Source organism: Moschus berezovskii, chromosome 18, assembly GCF_049115385.1.
Source record: "Moschus berezovskii isolate FMDL1 chromosome 18, NW_MosBer_1.0, whole genome shotgun sequence".
Taxonomy (NCBI): domain Eukaryota; kingdom Metazoa; phylum Chordata; class Mammalia; order Artiodactyla; family Moschidae; genus Moschus; species Moschus berezovskii.
In genome coordinates this window covers 21,136,233-21,155,051 of record NC_142477.1, presented here as the reverse complement: position 1 = coordinate 21,155,051, position 18,819 = coordinate 21,136,233, and positions in this window count along the sequence as shown.

The following is an 18,819-nucleotide window of genomic DNA, read 5'->3' as shown; positions in this document are numbered from 1 at the left end:
TTCAAATTTTGTTGAAGGAAAAATAATCCATTTCCTGGCAGCAGAAGCTAGAAAGTAGCTAGCTGACTCCAGTCATCCAGGATTGACCCTGTACTCAGATTAATGTACATGAACCTGCATAGAATGTGAACCCAGACTGTCAGGCCAGAGGTGACAGCGAGTCCTGGAATTGTGCCTGGGGCTCAGAGGTAAAGAAGCTGCCTGCAATGAAGCAGATGCAGGTTCGATTCCTGGGTTGGGAAGATTCCCTGGAAATGACAACCCGCTCCATATTCTTGCCTGGAGAATCCCATGGACAGAGGAGCCTGGCGGACTGCAGTCCATGGGGTTGCAAAGAGCTGGACACGACCGAGCGACTGAGCACACAGATGTGCCTGCACTCTGCTGGAAATGTCCTCCCCTGTCTTTCCTCCTCTCCTCCCACTCCATCACCCCTGGTGATAATCATATACAAGAAAATGTAGGAGACTCAGAGAAGCTTTAAAATAAGATTTAGCAGTAGAGGGCATTTAATTTCGTAACGCATCTGACATCACCAGATGTATGTATACATAGGTCCCCCCTTCCAACTAACTCTGTTAAGTATTTGATTTATCTGTTAAGCTAAAAATAAATGTCTTGAACAGAGAGCAGAGGACAACTGAGGCAGGGTGGGGGTGGCTAGTTGAGGGCACTATGGTACCCAGGGAAAAGTTGCACAAAGGCACCCACAGCATAATCCACATCTCTGCAGTTCAGTCCCTGGGCTTTCTGCCTGCCCTGGAAGGTGCCCCCAAGATGTCTCACCCACACAGAGAGTTGCCTTCATCACCCAGGCAAAGTGAAGGTTTAGTTTTAACTTGGTCAGTACTGTACGTTGAATTGTGTCCTCTCCTCAAAATATGTTGAAGTCCTAGCCACCTCCAACACTTGTGAATGTGACTTTATTTGGAAATTAGCTCTTTGCAAATGTGATCAAATTAGGATGAGGTCATTAGAGTGGACTGTAATCCAGTATGACTGTTGTCCACGTAAGAGAAGGGGGTTTTGATGCTGAGAGTCACAGAGAGAAGGCCTTGTGATGAAAGAGGCAGAACTGGTATCCAACACTCACAGACTTAGAGAATAAACTTACGGTTGCTGGTGAGGGAAGGCCGGGGGAAACAGATTGGCAGTTTGGGATGGACATGTGCATACCACTGTATCTGAAATGGATAGCCAACAAGGACGTACTATATAGCACAGTGAACTCTGCTCAGTGTTATATGGCAGCCTGGATGGGAAGGGAGTTTAGGGGAGAATGGATACATGTATACGTACAGATGAGTCCCTTTGCTATTCACCTGAAACTCTCATAACATTGTTAGTTGGAAGGCAATGGCAACCCACTCCAGTACTCTTGCCTGGAGAATCCCAGGGACGGGGGATCCTGGTGGGCTGCCATCTATGGGGTTGCACAGAGTCAGACCACAACTGAAGCGACAGCAACAGCAGCAGCATACTCCAATTGTTTGGTCACTCAGTCATGTCCAACTCTTTGCAACACTGTGGACTGCAGCATGCCAGGCTTCCCTGTCCTTCACCATCTTCCAGAGCTTGCTCAAACTCATTTCCATTGAGTCAGTGATGCCATCCAGCCATCTCATCCTCTGCCATCCCCTTCTCCTCCTGCTTCCAATACTCCAATATAAAATAAAATTTTTTTTAAAATATTATGGTCATCCGTCTGCAAGAGAGGAACACCAATAATCACACACAATGGCTAGGAGACAAGGAAGGACCAGATTCTCCATCAGAGCCCATAGAAGAAACCAGCCCCACTGTGGTTTCCAGCATCCACCGTTGTGAAAAAGTTAATTTTTCTTGTTTTAAGCCACCTAGTTTGTTACTGCGTCCCTAGGAAGCTATTTCTGTGAATTCAAAAACAGTAGGATGGAATTCTGGGAATGGCAATGAAAAGAGACTTAACTGAGCATAAGATTTTAAAGAATTTTTTTCTATCACTTCCTTTTTCCTTACTACCCAATGCCAACACTCTACTTTCTTATTGAACATAAAATATTGTTTTTAGTTTTCTTTAAATGCACAGCTCAATGCTTTCTAGAGATGTCTGCACTTTTTTCCTGCTGCATTTTATAGTTCTCCTCAAATACCTAAAATCTTCACAGACCAGATGGCATTTTTAAAGCGCTTTGCTCCCTGGAGTTACTCAAAGTATGACATGAATATTCCCTTATTCTTCATGACATCTTAAAGGAGATTTTTCTTTTTTTTTAATCAACAGTTATTTTAAACCTCAGGAAATGTAGAGCCAAGTTAAGCATCTAGTCCTAAATCACATGGCCTTTCATTGGATGAACAGCGTTTGAGAGGCAGACCTCCCAGCTCTTTGTATACAGTAGTTCCCACTTATTCAAGATTTCACTTTGCATGGTTTCAGTTAACCAAGATCAACCGCAGTCCAAAAATGTTATAAGGAAAATTCCAGAAATGAACAATTCATGAATTTTAACTTGCGCACTACTCTAGGTTGCATGATGAAATCTCATGCTGTCCCTCTGTGTCCCACCGGGGATGTGAATCATCCTTTTGTCCAGAATACCTGCCCGCTAGTATAGGGAAAAACACAATATACAGGATTTGTCATAATCTGTGGTCTCAAGCATCCACTGGGAGTCTTGGAATGATCCCTGTGGATAAGTGAGTGGGGGTGGGGGTTTCTCCGGTATCTTTTAAATATTGTACACTTCTATTTTACACTTAATTATCTACCTATAAGAGAAGAGTGAAGACATCCTTCAGAATTATGGTCAATCAGGAGTTACCTTTTGGGTATCTTTTCTGTATTTTGTATAGAAATGTGTCTGTTGCTCTGGGAATTCATAAAACCTCAAGCTGCATGGATAAATGTACGTTGTCATGTTCTTATCTCCCAGTATCTGCAAGAGTTTCTTCTCCCTTCCTCCCCATTCCATCCTGAGAAAGGGCCATGCCACCTCTCAGAATAAGGGAAAGATCAAACACAAGCCAGGTTAAACCTTCTCCCCATCTTTCCTGCCTCCCCACATCTCTGGTACAGGAGGGTCATCAGCTTGCTGGCTCTGTGTGCCAAGATCTTTCCAAATGCCTTAGGAAGCCCTCCATTCAGTTCCCTCTGCTGTTCCCATTCCTCCTCCCAAAGAGCCATCTTCCAAGTCTGCTCACGCTCAGAATTCCTTATGCTGGTTGTGACTCAGCAGGGTTGAGACAGACTGGAATTTCCAAAAGTCCCAGTTTAAGAGAAATCCAAGAAAGTCAAGGAATCACAGATGCACAGCTGGGTTTGTCCCAGGACTCCAAGGTCCTTGTCTGAGCTCAGACACTGAATTCAGGTGATGAAGGGTTATCTCCTGGTGTCCTACCTACTGGGCCATTCCCATGTGAAAGTACCACCCTGCCTCCCTGCCAAGAGTGTCCTAGATGATCATCCCCTGGGATCAAGGCCACTTCTGACCCAGGGCCCAATCTCCAGATGAGAGATAGAGGGTAAGATTCTTCCCATAGGGAGTAGTTTAGTCCCATGTTCATCCTTACAGTGGAAGAATTATGAAAATATAACCTTAGAACGAGTTTGACATTTATATGAGATAATTACCTATACAGCACAGCCTGTGTAGGTTTAAGGACAGTAAGTCATCTGACCAAGGCTGAAGGGTTCCGCCTGGTGATACAAAAAGATAAGGACAGGACTTCCCCGGCAGTCTAGTGGTTAAGACTCTGGGCTCCCAATGCTGGGGGCATGGGTTCGATTCCTGGTCAGGGAGCTAGGATCCCGCAGGCCACATGGGGAAATAAAAATTTTTAAGTAGACAAAAGAAGGAGGCAAGGATATGATGGATAAGAAAACAGTGACCCTGGCGGACATTGTCATAAAGAAGTTGGATTGGCGCGCGGCAGAGATGATTCAAAGATGGCAGGGATCAAAGAACACTGATTCCAAAGAACACTGAAGTTTCCCCAGACGGTGGTGGGATTTGGGAAGGAAAACAAGCAGCCCAGTGTGATCATAGTTAACAATTCTCAAGTTATGCCGGAACCGTGCCAATTGCCTTATATGGATCTTCTCGCTGCATCCTTGCAACTACTACATAACAACTATCGTTATCTATCTACATTTTCCAGAAGAATTAACAACCTTAAAAACATTCAGGTACTTGACCAAAGTCACACAAACAAATGCATACAAAGCAGAAATTAGGATCCAAGTCATCAGATGTTGCAGCCGGGGTCTTGACAGTATATAGGTACACACACACATACACACAGAGTCACATCTTAAATGAATTGGGGAAGTGGGAGGGAGCAATCACCAGGACATCCCAGAGGGAGACAAAAAGGAGGAAAGAGAGGAATTATACAATGTCAAGGAGTCAACGGATGGGGGATTATTTTCCAAAAGGAAGAAGAGTGATGGATTGCAAGTGATTGTGGTGGGGGGACGGGTTGGAGAGGAGAGGACTGACATAACCCTAAATCTCCAACCCGGCTGATGGAAAATAGAAAAGTAGAAAGAAAGCCAGATTTCAGTGAAGGTTTGCATCCTTAGAAAACTCCGAGGATGCAAAAGGGATTATCCACCTCGTAGCCAGGACCCAGACAGCCCAATGGGACCAGTTGGCATGGGAGCAGAAGAGGAGTCAGAAGCCCGTGGATGGGAAAGACCCACAGAGCGGCAGGGAGCAAAGGAGACAGATTACCCAGGGGCCGGCACTTTGGTGATCCCTGGAGATGGCAGAGTGGCAGGCAGGATGGGACTCGCCAGCCTCCAGAAGCCCCGCAAGCATCCAGTCCAGTTGTTTCCAGTCCTCTGAGCCTCCAGGGCACTGGAGCGCTTGATCAGCTGGGCGCCACCCCAGGTGGAAGGGGCGTCTTTGGGGCCACAGGTGCCTCAGAGAAGGAAGGAATTCTGCCCCACCAGCTGACGGCTGGGAGCTGCCAGTCCTGCAGGAGGAGAATTAGCTGCTCTAGGAAGCTTACCCTGGCGTGACAGAGGGAAGGTACAGTAATCTGCCTAACATACATTCCTTTTTCCACTGGAAAATCTGAAACAGAGAACAATTTGCCTTCAAGCATGACTGTTCCTTCTGCTTGTCTGGAAGGGGTGGGACACAGAGTGACGCCAAAGAGCCAGACTTGTAGTATTTATGATAATTAAGACCTTAGAACCGAAGCTCTCTCTTTTGGCTCCCAGGTAAAGTCCAATATGTAGCAGCCACGTAACTAATCTCAGGATCACTGGTGTTGGTCTATTTTTCTAACCTTCTGGTCCTGTTGCTATTTGGAAACCATCTCTATCAGCTGCTAACGATATGTCATAGACTTTCTCAACCGTCTTGTACTCTTGCCCTCTCTGACTCCTCCCAGGCTGGGCTGTGTTGAAATAGTTTTTGAGTGTGTTTAAAGTTCCAGGAAATATTTTTAAGGTCTCCTTAAAAGATGAGTTGGAACTAAATGGAAGTCGTGCTTCTGTTTAGCTCTTCTCGAAGGTTCTGAGAACAGCCCCAAACTAGGGCCATGATCTTTTTTTTTTCTTGGCACTGTTTTCTCTCTCCTTTTCCTTGCTTTAGTAAGGAAAGTTCCAAACTGGCACAACAGCCTGGAGGGAAGAATGATGACGCCCTAAGTATTCATCATTCAGCCCCAACAATCATCAGTTCATTTTGGCCACTAGATTCAATAGACAGTATTCCTTTGCAAATGCAATGAACTGTTGCACACAATTTGGAGTACGATCCCCATTCCCTCCATATTTCCAAGGGGGCATTGGAATAGTTCTCAGCACAAATGACAAACAACATGTTTTTGCAAACTTCTTAGATTCTGAATTTCAAATAGATTTCAGGGAAATCATTAGGGGATGGGAACTAAGTGCCTCCTTACAAAGGCACATATCTCATTGTCACTTGCTATTCTGAATGACTCTGAAACAAAAATGATCCTTTGTGCCAGGCTCACATTTTACTTGCTGGGGATTTTAACCACATGAAACAAATTCCGGTAAGAAGCTTTAAAAATTTCCCAGCTAAAGAAATGCTGGTGGTGGCAGGATTGGGGCGGGTACAAATAACTTTGAATTTCTGTATACTCCAGCCAAGTCATGCAAGTTTACATTGCAGACTGTTGAGAAAGGGTCCATGGGAGATCCCTTGGAGGTGAGTCAATGGAAGCTACTTTAGAGGGAGTCAGACTTCTTGAATAAGGAGGAGAGATTGATCTGTTTGCTGAGAGTTTCTCAAAAGTAGTTTGAAACTTCCTTCCTTCTTTCTCTCTTTCTTCGTGTCTTTTTAAAGAGCCTGGTCTTATTAAGAAAATGAGAATTTGCCTTATCAGTATTAGCAGTCACACAATCGCTCTTCTTTCTTCTGTTAACAGGTGAAAGTGAAAAGAAAAATTATGAGCAGGAGCTTCCAATTCTTGCTCAAGATCTAGCTATGTTATATATTTCCAGAGTCACTGGAAACTTTCCGTTGTGGAATTTGGTGAACTCAAATGATAGCCTCCAAATCCTGACCATGTCTATGTAACAGTAAACAATAGGTTTGGCATGAAATAGATCAGGGCTGAAATCTTGGCATCTGCACTTCCACGTGTATTCTTCCTTGGAACAAAATGTTTAAGACTTATCTCTAAAATGAATGTTGTCCCATGGAGGAGGCTAGATAGCTTACACACTCACACACATAAACACACACACACACACACACAAACCCCATACACAAATAGAAATAAGGAGACCCATTCTCTTGGGCCAGGACTGCCCTAGAAGGCTCCTTGCTAGGACCCTGAAATGAAAGAGTTTCTTTAAGGACCCCAAAGGTGGCTGCATTCACTTGGGACAACTTTTCACATTCTTGACCATCTGCAGAAATACAAAAGAAAAGACCACCCTCTAGAGAGTAAGTGGCCTGGATTTTATCTGTGCTCCTTCAGGGATTTAAATAGCAGGATTGAACTTTCAGCTAATTTCTTTAGCTCTGATGATTTCTGAATGTCTAAACGCAGATCTAAATTCACAGTGGACTATGAACACAGACCAGGGCTTAGCATCTGCTGGCGACAAGTCTTAGCTCCATGCATACAAGCTGTGTGTCCGTGGGAATGTCACTTAATTTCTCCACAAACTAGAGAGGGGAATGCCTAGGTCACAGGTTCTTGTTAAGGACTGCATTCTTTAAACATATAGAAAGTGCCTGACCTATGGAATATGCCATAATGCTTGTACTCTCCTTCCTAAAATGCTATTATTTCAAACATCACAGAGCCTGGGAAGGTTGCCTGTCTGGAACACAAGAAGATAACTTAGTCCAAAATATTTCCCACACTAACTTCTCAGTCATAGTAGAATGGAAATCATGGGCTTCCCAGGTGGTGCTAGTGGTAAAGAACCCACCTGCCAATGCAGGAGACACAAGAGATGTGGGTTCAATCCCTGGGTCATGGAAGATCCTCTGGAGTAGGAAGTGGCAACCCAATCCAGTAGTCTTGCCCAGAGAATCCCACGGGCAGAGAAGCCTGGGGAAGTTCATGGGGTCACAAATAGTCAGACATGGCTGAAGTGACTTGGCACACACACATGCCCAGAATGAAAATTATACAAATTTGGATCAGTACTACTGAAAATTACACACGAGATCAAAATACCGCATAGTTCGTGTCTTATGGGAGATATTTTTACATTTTTTTCCCCTTTGTTTGTTTCAGTTCACTCAGAAATTTAAAAAAAAATGATATATGCTAAACCAAGCTGGTGGAAAAGTGAAGTCTTTACAAAGTTTATATTACTAATTAAATTAAGATTTCTAGCATATCAAGGCCAAATGACTGGGTTCAGCCAAATATTTCCTTTGATCTTGAGATTTTATTATTTTTTTTACTTCAAAGACTAACCAGTGGGATTACACAGGCTGCCAGGGGCTCCCCCAATCTCTACAATGAGGGGCTCATGGTGAAAGAAGAACTTGTGAGGATCCGGGGCTTGTGTTTGTCACCTATTTAACTTCTAGATTTGAAATAATGTTGGATCTTTGGATACACCAAATACTCAAATCATTCTAAAAACTAAACCCCAGCAGGGGGACTTCCCAGGTGGTCCAGTGGTAAAGAGTTCATCTTGCAACGCTGGAGACTGAGTTCGATCCCCGGCCAGGGAACTGAGAGCTCACATGCCCACAGAGTAAATAAGCCCGCGTGCTGCAGAGCCTGGGCGCCTCATTGAAAGACTCCCTGTGACACAATGTAGATCCCACCACAACTCAGACCTGATGCAGCCAAAGAAACAAATAATCATAAAACCCCAGCAGGATCCTACAGCAGTTGGACCAGAGTTTGTTTGTTTGTTTTCTCCCAGAGTTTGTTCACCATCGTATCTCTGGTGCTTTAACAGTAGTTGCTCATCAATTCTTTGCAGACTAAGCAAGGGACACATGGAGCTGTGAAGGATGAACCCAGGACTGTCTGCCCTCAGGTTTGCTCTTCCCTCCTCTGGGACCATCGCAGGTATCCTGCCACTGCCGCCCTGATTCTGCTTAACCCTGTACTGTGCAATGCCCTCAGTCACTTCAGTCATGTCTGACTCTCTGCGATCCCATGGACTGTAGCCCACCAGGCTCCTCAGACCATGGGATTCTCCAGGCAGGAATACTAGAGTGGGTTGCCATGCCCACCTCCAGGGGATCTTGGGCTCAAACCTGTATCTCTTACATCTCCTGCATTTGCAGGCACATTCTTTACCACTAGCACCACCTGGGAAACCCACTTAATCCTGGGATATAGTTTAAAAAAAAAAAGAAATACCAGGAATAACAGGGTTGGGGAGGCAGGGATAAGGGCAATAGAGAAGAAGATAGGGCCCCCCAGCTGCAGGCAAAAGAAGGCGAGTCTGGGGACAGAAGGGGACTTCCTGTGACACCTGCCTTGACCCAGCTCAATGTGTCCCACACTGTCGTGGTCAAGAGCGTCTCAGCATTATCTCCCTAAGCCCATGTTTATTTCTGACCGAACATTCATAGGTTTCCAAATTTTCATCAGCCCCAGGAGACAATCACCCTCCTTTCCAGGGAAACACAACTTCATGTCAGCCTGAATTCTTAGTCACAGAGGAAGGCTTGGGAGACGGGGGAACCCAGACATTGACTCCTTGATGAGAACATAATGAATAGACTTGAAGAATCTGCACTGCGGCTGTTACAGATGTTTTTCAAGCCTCCCTGTCTCTCTGAGTTTCTCTCTTCCACATTACCTCTGGACAAGCTTCATTTATCAGAATCAGAGATAACAGCAGGAGCTGAAAGGCCAAGCTTTGCGGTAATTCGAGCTCCTAGGTAAGCCCGGGTAGAATCCCCCTGTGAGCATCTCCATCTAGATATTTCGACACCGGGGCTCCCAGGCCTCAGATAGATGGTTCTTCCCTGACATTGGGATGGTTTCCTAATCTGTGTCAGCAGTGAGTCAGCCCCTGGCAGAGGCATGAGTCCATGGACCAGCATGGTCGGGAATTCCAAAAGACAGAGACTCACTCAAAGATATGATATCAGCCAGGATGTTTGAGGCTGCAAGTCACAGGAAACCCAGCCTAAAGCGGCTTAAACACAAGGACGTGTATTCATCTCACATACCAAGAAGTCTAGTGACTTGGTGGTTCCAGGGTTACACTGTTCTCTCAGTTCTAGACAGGCAGGATGGTGTCACAGTGAGCGGCATAGCCTCTGCTCTCGGTGTCCCTGGGTTCAAATCCCAGCTGTGGCGTTTCTTGGTTGTGGGACTTCTGGCCAGTTAACTACTCGAGCCTCAGTTCTGTCCTCTGTGAAACTGGAAGTAACTTAGCACCTCCCTTCCAGGGGTCTTGCCAGCATTAAACTAGTTAGTATTAAATTATTAAATTAGTATGTGTAAACTGCTCAGCCAGGGCCTGATGTATGATAAACACTACACGAATATTAGAGGTTTTGTTTGATTTTGTCTACACAGCACACGGGATCTTAGTTCCTCAGTCAGGGATTGAACCCAGGCCCTCAGCAGTGAGAGCACAGAGTCCTAACCAATGGACCACCAGGGAATTCCCCATAAATGTTAGTTTTTATCATCTTCATTTATTAATATCACCCTCTCATCAACACAAGAGGGTTGCCAAGCCAGCAAGCTTCACACTGGACATGACAACATGTAGGGCAGGGAGGGAAGTGTGGGCAGGGGACAAGGCAGGAGATGAGAATGACAAGTGCTTCCTAGTGCATCCCTCTCCATCACCAAGGAGAAAAGTCCTTCCCAGACACCCACATCCCTTTGCACCAGAGCCTGGAGGTCAGGATTGGGCCAGGGGGCCATGTCTGACAGTACCTGGCAAAGAGGACCGAAACCATCACGGTTTGGTGTCTTTGTACCATCCGACGTGGTAGCCACTATCCACCATGAAGTGATTTAGAGTTACATGACAATTAGTCACAATTAGAAATTCAGGGACTTCCCTGGCAGTCCAGTGGCTAAGACGCCGGGCTCCCACTGCAGGGGACGCAGTTTCAATGTCTGGTCAGGGAACTAAGATCCCACACGTTGCTCAGTACAGCAAAAAAAGAAAAGAAAGACATTCATTTGCTTGGTTTCAGAAGCCACATTTCAAGGGCTCGATAGCCACATGCAACCAGAGGTCTCTAGAAGAGACAGTTCAAATAGAGACTGCTGCCCCCTTCCAGAAAGTTCTATTGGATGGCACTGGAATCCAAGTTCATAACTGAGGGACCCACCTTCCCTACGCACATTTTGTCCTTTGTGTGAACAAATTCAGGGCTCTGTTCACGAGGAGGATGTGGAGGTGGACACTGGGCTGGTCATCAACCACAAAGGAAGACCAGGAGGAGGACCCGCATAGACGCTGCTGTGAACGTGGAGGTGGGGGCTGGGATAGGCTCAGCACAGTTAAGGACGTTTGGTTGCAGTTCAAGTTTACCACCCTGGACTCTATGCTCGCAAGGCTCCCTTACACACACAGGAACCCAGCTATTTGACAGTGGTGGAAATTGGGATGATCAAGAACATGCCAGACCCCCATCTGAGTCGTTTCAGATACTAAAGGGCGAAAATGAGCCTCCAGTCCACCTCCAGCCTGGCCTCACACCTAGTGTTGAAACAACACTCTGAAAATCACCTCACTGATGTTGACTGTTTGCGTGATGGTGTAACGTGGGGGTGATAGCCATTTTCCGCTTTGCCTAATCACCCTGATGCGCAACAGACAACCTGACAAAGCCCTCGGGAAAGTTCTTCTGGCCTAACTGCAGACTGCAGCAGTGGGATCATCCTTGTTTACCCAGGGGATCCTGGGCAGCAATAAAATCCTCAGAGCTCCCGCTAAGTGTTTGAGAATGTGTTGGTTGACTGTGGCAGGAACGAAGACAGAAAAATAATGACAACTGATGTGCGCTTATTCTTAAGTATATGCCAGGCATTTGCCTGGGTCAGGAAGTGGCCAAGTGGGACATGCACCTAAAAGTTTTGCTTCCCAAGCCCTCTGACACACTTCCTTCCCGGGTCTCCCGATGACAAAGCAATGGTGTTCAAGTTCCAGCATGCAGCACAATCATCCAGAAAGCTTGTTGAAACACAGCCTGTGGTCCGCTAGCATGCTAGAGCCAGTCCCCCTATCAGCTTAGGAGAGCAGATGGTGTCTATCTCTTTCCAATTCAGCAACAACATATTCGATATTTTGCTTTGGTAGCTTGAATGCAGTCATAATGGGAGAATTTAAAGGACAGGAATCAGCAAATTCAAAAGCATATTTTCTCCTGGTGAGCCAGTTGTTAAGCCTTTATCAGTATATCACCCCGAGTCTCTGATTCTGTAAATCTTGGATGAGGGGCCTGAAAATTTACGTTTCAAGTAAGTTCCTAGGTGACACTGATTCTGCCGGTCCAGGGACACTTTGAGAACCACTTCAGAAAGGCCTGAAATGGATGGCAGGTTCTTGTCCTGACACAAGTCATCACTGTTGTGAGAATCCTGAAAGTCTCAGCAAGGAGTGTTGGCCATAAACGATCCTATGTCAAACCAATACTAGTTAAGAGATAATGTTTACAGAGTATTGATGGTAGGCAGCTACTGTCCTAGTCATGCCTTGCAGTAACTTAATCTTCCCAACAACCCTGAACAGTAGGTTCTATTATCGTAGGTGAGACCGAAACCCAACACAGTCAAGATTGTATAAGGGGTCAGCGGACCCGCTGGGATGTGAACACGGACACTCTGGTTCCAGAGCCCACAGGTTTCAGGGGTCCCACAAATCACAGATGAGACCACAAATGTGAGAAGCAGAAGGAAGTGGGGAGGGGGAGAGGGGAGAAGAGAGGAGAGGAAGAGCTCGGGAGGAAAAGAAGGGGGACTTCAAAGAACGCTCACATAAAAGCGGACTCAAATTTGTTTCTCCCAAGTAGACTTTCCTGACTTTACAGGAAAAAATGGATAAAGATGTTTTCATTGTCCTTCCTTCAACATCCTGAATGTCCAGAGCCACATGATAAGCTGATGAGGAAGTCATTCTCCTGGACTGAAGTGAAGTCACTCAGTCGTGTCCGACTCTTTGCGACCCCATGGACTGTAGCCTGCCAGGATTCTTCGTCCATGGAATTTTCCAGGCAAGAGTCCTGGAGTGGGTTGCCATTTCCTTCTCCAGGGGATCTTCCCAACCCAGGGATCGAACCTGGGTCTTCTGCAGGGGTTGGTAAACTTTTTCCATGAAGGACAAGGTAGTAAATACCTGAGGCTCTGTTGCAGCTACTTGATTCTGCTATTGTGGCTAGAAGCAGCCATAGAGGGCACATCAGAATGAGAAGGGCTGTGCCAGTAAAACTTTGTTTATAAAGACAAGCTTAGACCCTACTCACCTGTGGCCTGTAATTTGATGACCTGTCCTACATTTGTCTACAAGTTACTCCTTGTGTGTGGTGTGCTTAGTTGCTGAGTCATGTCTGACTCTTTGCGACCCCATGGACTGTAGCCCACCAGGCTCCTCTGTCCATGGGATTCTCCAGGCAAGAATACTGGAGTGGGTTGCCATTTCCTCCTCCAGTGAATCTTCCTGACCCAGGTGTTGAACCTTCATCTCCTGCATTGGCAGGTGGATTCTTTACCACTGAGCCATCAGGGAAGCCCCTAGCAGGAACTATACCTTCATTAAATTTAGGCAGAGTTTTAGACAAGAAGCAAAACCAAAGAAAACATGTCAGTATATCTGAGTAATCATTTAACAGATTCCACTGGGAGCTTCCTAAGAAGACAGTCCATTTCTCTGGTTCTAATAAAAAGCAGAGACATTACTTTGCCAACAAAGGTCCATCTAGTCAAGGCTATGGTTTTTCCCGTGGTCATGTATGGATGTGAGAGTTGGACTGTGAAGAAAGCTGATCGCCGAAGAATTGATGCTTTTGAACTGTGGTGTTGGAGAAGACTCTTGAGAGTCCCTTGTACCGCAAGGAGATCCAACCAGTCCATTCTAGGGGAGATCGATCCTGGGTGTTCATTGGAAGGACTGATGCTAAAGCTGAAACTCCAATACTTTGGCCACCTCATGCGACGAGTTGACTCACTGGAAAAGACTCTGATGCTGGGAAAGGTTGGGGGCGGGAGGAGAAGGGGACGACCGAGAGTGAGATGGCTGGATGGCATCACCGACTCTGTGGACATGAGTTTGAGTGAACTCCGGGAGTTGGTGATGGATAGGGAGGCCTGGCATGCTGTGATTCATGGGGTCGTGGAGAGTCGGACACGACTGAGCAACTGAACTGAACTGAACTGAATGTGGTTAGAGAAGTTCTTCCTTAGTGTTAGATCATGACGGTTGGTTTAGTTGACCGGAAAATCATGCTACTGAGATAGACTTCCACAGATCCAAAGTTTGGTTCGGTTTCAGTTCTCTGGGTCATGAGGGGAGCCACAGCCATGACCTCGTTTGATCACCTCAAATACATCATGACTAGTCTAGAACCAATTCAGAGTCACTCATGTCATCTTTCTTCTTAAAAGATTAAATGTTCATTCAATTTTATAAACCAACAGTGATACCAAAGAATATGACGGTGGTCTATAAGGAATTTGAAAGTGATGGATCCCAGATTATCTTCTCATTGAGATTGCCACCTTCTTGGTAAATGCCCCCATAACCTTTCTCCTGGTCTCTAAGCTGTTTGCCTTACCTCCAGGTCCTCCCTGCCCTCATTCACTTTCTTAACATTCATTCCTGTTCCTTTACTCTCCTAATCAAGAAACTCTCTCTGAATTACCATTGCATATTGACTTAGAGCCAAAATCATCAGAGCAGCATTCAAGAGCTGGTAAGATCTAGCCTCACTTCTGTCTCTCTCTCTCTGTTTGTCTCAAATGCACCCAATGTCTATATACCCACATAATCATGGAGTAAGAAGTTCCAAGAGCTGAGCCAAACGAGACAAGTGTTTTAGCAAAAAACCACACGTTCACGGAATAACCATAATCACAGCCAATAGAAAGACAGAGTTGAAGGCAGCAAGGTAACCTAGAAATCAAAGGAAGAATGTGGGACAAAGTTTCAGAAATGATACTATAGAATATGACACTACCTTTCTTCTGTGGTGTCTGGAGAGATCTGGGACCTTAAGAGAAAAATACAGCTAATGCTCTAGGTCAGTGCTTTCCAAACCCACCTCTCTGTTAGAACCACTTGGGGGGTTTTTAACCATAAATATTAAAGTGCTACACTCAATATGTGAGCAAATCTGGAAGACTCAGCAGTGGCCACAAGGCTGGAAAAGGTCAGTTTTCATTCCAATCCCAAAGAAAGGCCATGCCAAAGAATTTTCAAATTACCATACAATTGTGCTCATTGCACATGCTAGCAAATTAATGCTCCAAATCCTTTAAGTTAGGCTCCAACAGTACATGAACCGAGAACTCCCAGATGTAAAAGCTAGGCTTTGAAGAGGCAGAGGAACCAGAGATCAAATTGCTAACATTCACTGGATCACAGAGAAAGCAAGGAAGTTCCAGGAAAACATCTTCCTCTGCTTCACTGAGTACACTAAAGCCTTTGACTGTGTGGATCACAACAAACTGTGGAAAATTCCTGAGAGACAGGAATACCAGGCCACCTTACCGGTCTCCTGAGAAACATGTATGCAGGTCAAGAAGCAACAGTTAGAGCCAAACATGGAAAATGGACTGGTTCAAAATTGGGAACAGAGTATGACAAGGAGTATTGCCACTCTGCGTATGTGCAGTATACGTCACACAAAATGCCAGGCTGGATGAGTCACAATCTGGAATCAAGGTTTCTAGAAGAAACATCAACAACCTCAGCTATGCAGATGATGCCACTCTAATGGTGGAAAGTGAAGAGGAACTAAAGAGCCTCTTGATGAGGGTAAAAGAGGAGAGTGAAAAAAACTGACTTAAAATACAACATTCAAAATACTAAGATCATGGCATCTGGTCCCATCATTTCATGACAAATGGAAGGGGAAAAAGTGGAAGCAGTGACAGATTTTATTTTCTTGGACTTCAAAATCACTGTGGACAATGGTCCTGCAGCCATGAAATTAAAAGACACTTACTCCTTGGAAGAAAAGCTATGATGAACCTAAACAATATATTAAAAAGCAGAAATGTCACTTTGCTGACAAAGGTCCATATAGTCAAAGTTATGATTTTTCCAGTAGTCAAGTATGGATGAGAGAGATGGACCATAAAGAAGGCTGAGTGCCGAAGAATTGACGCTTTTAAATTATGGTGCTGGAGAAGACTCTTGAGAGTCCCTTGAACTGCACTGAGATCAAACCAATTATTTCTAAAGGAAATCATCCCTGGATATTCATTGGAAGGACTGATGGTGGAGCTGAAGCTCTAACACTTTGGCCACCTGTTGCGAAGAGCTGACTCGTTGGAAAAGACCCTGGTGCTGGGAAAGATTCAAAGCAAGAGAAGAGGGCGGGAGAGGATATAATGGCTGGATCACGCCACTGACTCAGTGGACATGAATTTGAGCAAACTCCAGGAGATAGTGAAGGACAGAGGAGCCTGGCGTGCTGCAGTCCATGGGGTCGCAAAGAGTTAGACATGGCTTAGTGACTGAACAACAACTTTAATAGTCCCCATCCCATTCCCAGGAAAAGGGCCAGAGAATCTGAATTTTATTATGGTAAATGCTTAAGATCATTTTTATGATTGTTCATGTTTGGGAAAATGCTGGCTTCAAATTAAAATCACCTGGAGGCCATACAGAGCTCTCACATGGAGAGGCCACATGAAGGTGTGCTGGCTGACAGCCCAACCAAGGCTAGGCTGGGCCAACAGCTAGTCTCAACTGCCAGACATGTGTGAAGATGCATCTAGACGATCCCAGACTCCAGGTACCAGCATATCCCAGCTGAGTTCCCAGACATCATGGAGCAGAGACAAGTTACCCTCTCTTTGTCCTGTCTGAATTCCTGACCAACAGAATCCAGGAGCTTAATAAAATGATTTTATTATGGTGTTTTTTTTTAATCACTTGGGGAGCTTCTAAAAAACTTCTGTAGCTTAATTCTTGTCCCTAAGACATCCTGATTTATTTTGTCTAGAGTAGAATCTGGTATTAATTTTCCCCCTGCTTTTTGTTGTAAAAAATTTAACATTAAATTAAATTTAATGTCTAACATTAAGAGGAGTAGAGAATAATACATGGAAATCTGTGAACCCATCACACTCATGAATATTTCACAGTAAGATAGATTGATGGATGATAAATAGCTGATAGAGAAACAGATGATAGATATATAGACGCACAGGTAGATACATAGATACAAGTAGATACATGTAGCTGAACTATTTGAATATACTTTACAGGCATAACAATTTACCTGTAAGTACTTAAACATGACACTATCCAAAAGCAAAGGCATTATCCTACAGAAACACACTACCATTTTCATGTCTAAAAAAATAATAGCAACTCGCCAATATCCAGTCCATATTCAGATCTCCCCAGTTGTCTCCTGCTAGGTAGGCAGATTCTTTGCCGCTGAGCAGTCTGGGAAGCCCTACCCCCATTGTCTCAAAAAAATCTCTTTTTTTTTTTTTTGCTTTTTTGTTTGTTTCAAGCCAGAATCCAATCAGTTTTCATGCATTGCATTTGCTTGTTAAGACTCTTTCATCAATCTTCCCTGGTGGTACTGTGGATGAGAATCCACCTGCCAATGTAAGGGACATGGTTCGATCCCTGGTCTGGGAAGATTGCACATGCTGCAAAGCAACTAAGCCTGTGTGCCACAGCTACTGAACCTACACACCTAGATCCTGTGCTCCACAGCAAGAGAAGCCTCCACAATGAGAAGCCCACACAATGCAGCAGGAGAAAGCCCACGCAAAGCAACACAGACCAAGCACAGCCAGAATAAATAAATAAATAAATTTTAAAAGGGTTTACTTCTTTTAAAAAGACTCTTTACTGGTCTCCCTTTATTTTTACTTTAAATTGTGTTGGCATTTTAAAGCAATTAGGCTGGCTGTCTCATAGCATAGTCTAAAATCTGTTTTGGTCTGATTATCTCTCAATGGCATTATTTAACTTATACATCTGTTTCCAGTTGATCCTAAACTGAAATTTAAGTTAAAGGGACTAGGCTCAGTCATGTCCAACTCTTTGCGAGCCCATGGACTGAAGCACGCCAGGCTTCCCTGTCCATCACCAACCCAACTCCCAGAGCTTGCTCAAGATCAAGTACGTCGAGTTGGTGATGCCATCCAACCATCTCATCCTCTGTTGTCCCCTTCTCCTCCTGCCTTCAATCTTGCCCAGCATCAGGGTCTTTTCAAATGACATCTTTAGCATCAGTCCTTCCAATAAATATTCAGGACTGATTTCCTTTAGGACTGACTGGTTGGATCTCCTTGCAGTCCAAGGGACTCTCAAGAGTCTTCTCCAACACCACAGTTCAAAAGCATCAATTCTTCCTAAACAAATGTATGTGTGTATTAGGGCAACTGCCACCACTCTGTAGTATAGTTCCACCCTCCCACCCCAAAACCCCCATATCCTGTTCCAGTCAACCCCCAACCCCAGTCCCTGGCAGCCATTCGTGTATTTTCTGTCCCTTTAGACTTGCCTTTCTAGACTGTCACACACATGGAATCATACATGTGTGATGATTCATACATGGTGTAGCCTTTTGAGTTTGGCTTCTTTTGCTTAACATAATGTATCTGAGACCCATCTGTGCCTTTCGTGTATCTGTTAGTTTTTCCTGTTTATGACTGAATAGAATCCTATTGCAGGAGGGCACTGCAGTTTGTTTAGCCATTCCAAGGTGAGGGACGTTTCAGTTGTTTACAGTTTGAGGCAATTATGAACAAAACCAGACAAACATTTTCATCCAGATCTTCGTGTGAACTCAAGTTTTCCTTTCACTTGGGTAAATACTTAGGAACAGGGTTTCTGGGTTGTTTGGTAAGTGTATGTTTAACTTGATGAGTGCGTGCTAAATTCTTTTCTCTAGTGGCTGTACCATCTTACATTCTCACTCATGATGAATGGGAGTGAGATGCTCTAAGATTCCATCATCCTTTATATTTTTTAACTGGCACTCATGGTGGTGAAAAACATTTTCTCAATAACTTAAGATGAACTATATCTCTTATCATTAAGGCAGAGTAAATGCTAACTCTTTTTGCTTAATTACTAATTTTTAGAGAGTTTTTATAGGAATCACCTCCAGCAGTAGTAAGCAAGGTTTTCTTTTTTCTTCCTCTTTTTCTTTTTGATAACTATGGACTTCTGAATTTATTTTACAATCAATAACATTTATC